Consider the following 2,975-nt stretch of genomic DNA (forward strand, 5'->3'; position numbering starts at 1 on the left):
TGAGAGGGAACAGAGGATAAGAGAATTAGGTTTTATTGGTAATATTTTATTCCTACTTTTAAAAGCCCAGTAAAAATGAGCAATGTCAATTCCAAATGAAGAGTATTTGGTACTTCAAATATTGCTACACACTGCACTCTGTAATTTTCAAAATATCATCTAAAAATTGTTTTTTAAAGAATTTTTAACAACTAAATTTGTAAAAATAATGCAAGCTTTTTAACAGCTTAGAAGAAAGGCAAAGGAGAGATAATAAGTGCTATTATTTTGCTCGGAGCCCAGGGGAATGGAAACGGGGCTTGCAGTTGATTATTTTCTTCTTCAAGTCTATTTTCTAAATTTTGCACAGTGCATGCCATTCTTCTGCAATCACGGAAACGAAAAAAATAAGAAAAAGAAACAAAAAAAATCTCCTCAAGAAGTAAAGTTCAGGCATGACCAGTCAGGAAAAATTACAAAGATTAGGTCAAATGGCAGACTGAGCACTAAGCACTAGCGCATTTCTCTTGTCCTACCAAAAATCCTCTGTAAATGCAGATTTTTGTATATAAAGAACAACTCTGTAAGGGCACTGGGAGAAGAAAATCTTGAAAGATGGAAAGCAGATGAGGCAGGGCCGCTGGGGGATTGAAGGTGGAGGTAGGGGTGGGGAGTCTGGGACGGCGTGTTGGGGGACGTAAAATGAAGGCGTTGAACCTAGGAGGAGAGGAAGAGTGAGTTTTGGGCCGGGTAGCTGTGGATCTGGGAGAAGGCGCGGTTGGGCGTGGGGGACAGGAGCCCAGGAGCATCTCTAGGTCCCAGGGCGGTGGTGCAGGATTCACTGGGGTTGGGGCGCTGCGCGCCCTTTGGCAGGAAGGAGAGACCTGCGTCCTACCAGGAAGCTAGGAAAAGAGCAAGGAGATTGCAGTAGCAGCAGCGGCTCCTGGAAGTCCAGTGTAGCAGGGGGGCCGCCACCGACAGGAAGGCAGAGGACTAACAAGCCTAGTGCTGGGGAAGCTGCTGCCTTCCCTTTCGCCTGCCTCACAGTCCTTCTAGACATGTTCCACGCCTACAGATCCTACCCTCCCAGCTTTTGCAAGCGCTCACTCTGTTAGTTGCCTGCTGATCCTCCTTCGCCACAGGCTCCTAGCAGACGCAGCAGTGAGGGGTCCGATTTGGGCGCGGGAGGTCAGTGATCCCCGGCGGTCCGGGAAGTGGGCCCTGGGCTGCCGAACCGGAGGATTAGGGTTGGTGGGGGCCAGGCGTGAAAATTGGGGTGGGTGCCGGCCTGAGAAATGCAGAAGACTGGGAAGGGTGATTTGAAGGCTGGGGGCATGAGGACCTGAAGAGCACCAGGATGGTATACAAAGGTGGCCAGAAAAGGAACCAGGTTTCTCCTTGGAGCCCAGAAGGAAAATGGAGTTTACCAGGAAGAGACAGGAAACAGAGGTGAGCACCAGGCGGGAGGCTTAGTGATGGGAACATGCAAAGGATGAATACCACAGAGCCATGGGGAGAAGACATGGAGACTGCATGTACAGAAATGGAAAAATTAGGTGGGAGCTAAAAAATGGAGAATGTTGGGAGAGGTGACAGGATGGTGACAGAGGGTCAGGGAATATGTAAAGTAGCCCATTTCCTTTTACTGTGCTCTCAACTACCAAGACCACCACACCTACCTGTTCTCTAGCTCTCTTGTGCAGCTAAACAAGCCTGGAAGGAAGCCATTGCAGGCAGGCATCCAAGAGTGTCTTGATATCTAACATTGCTACTGAACACACATGAATAACATGGGTGGCAATGTACCTGGTGCACAGGGACTTCACGATACAAGAAAAAATCTCATACATTTAATGTTTCTCCCTGTTCTCTCTCCTTCTCTTCCAAATATGAAGACACTCCTTCACAAAAAGGCAGCTACAAAGCTGCTAACCAGGGAAGCCACATGTCACCACACTGGAACTACAAACATGAGGAAGAAAAAGACATCTCCAAAGAAGCCATGAGGAAGGCCTTCCTCTCAGTCCTGCAGACACATGATAGGCTGCAGAATTTCTCATGGATAGAAGGAGGGAGATGAGCCCATTTCCCAGTGGAAAGGAACAGTTCTGGATCAGGTGCCTATATATCCCTTTCTTTATCTGGTGAAATATTATGGAATTGACTGTGTTTGTGGACTAGAACTTCACAGAGATGAAATAATTTTAAAGCTTAAAATCCTTCCTCATAAGATGCCATTCTCACAAGTCAGAGATTTCTGCCTTGGAAATACCATAATTGGCAAAGCAGTGAAACACATGTTTGAGGGAGAGCATGGGTCTGTGGATAAAGGGAGGGGGGTGGTCTTAGCCCAAGCACCTATCATGAAAGCCTGGTTTTATATTACTTATGAGAAAGATGCTGTCTTGTACATGTGCTAGCTACTCGATGATTATAAGGCAGGTGACTTCCGCATCACGCCAGAATCAAGTGTGTCTCATCCAGTGAAGAGGGAGCCAGAAGGATTTATAGATAGCCTAATAGATAAATGTGTGGAATATACCAAAGAAGATGACTCCAAAAGGACAAGCAAGGTCATCCACCAAGTTAAAGCCAAACCTATGTATTTCATCAAGTTTGATGATGACTTCCATATCTATGTCTACGATTTGGTGAAAACGTCTTGTTAGGGTAAAATTTGCTATGTTTGTGGAGGCAAATATGTAATATGCAGGCACACAAAAAAAGTATAACTTTTCAGGGTGTTGAAAGCTCAAGGGTCCTGATAACACAATCTTTGCCTGCATAGCTGTTGTTTTATACTGAAAAATACAAATGTATATGACATGTGTAAGCACTTTGTCTTGTTGAAGATTGGGTGTGTTTGGTGGATGGGGCATGAAAGGAAGGAACAGCTGTCAATTCCGATTGTGAACAAAGTTCAGCGAGAATCACAATCAGCCATCTAAAAACTGCAAGAGACTTAACTGGTCTGGTGTGGAGGGGAGAAGGAAAGT

At 45.6% G+C, this 2,975-nt stretch overlaps 1 pseudogene; it reads left to right on the forward strand.

Annotated features, from left to right (window-relative positions):
- The first annotated feature begins 1,868 nt into the window (after positions 1 to 1,868).
- On the forward strand, positions 1,869 to 2,648 carry LOC104658460 (annotated as a pseudogene).
- Positions 2,649 to 2,975: the final 327 nt, after the last annotated feature.

The sequence above is a fragment of the Rhinopithecus roxellana genome, chromosome 7 (assembly GCF_007565055.1).
Source record: "Rhinopithecus roxellana isolate Shanxi Qingling chromosome 7, ASM756505v1, whole genome shotgun sequence".
NCBI classification, from domain to species: domain Eukaryota; kingdom Metazoa; phylum Chordata; class Mammalia; order Primates; family Cercopithecidae; genus Rhinopithecus; species Rhinopithecus roxellana.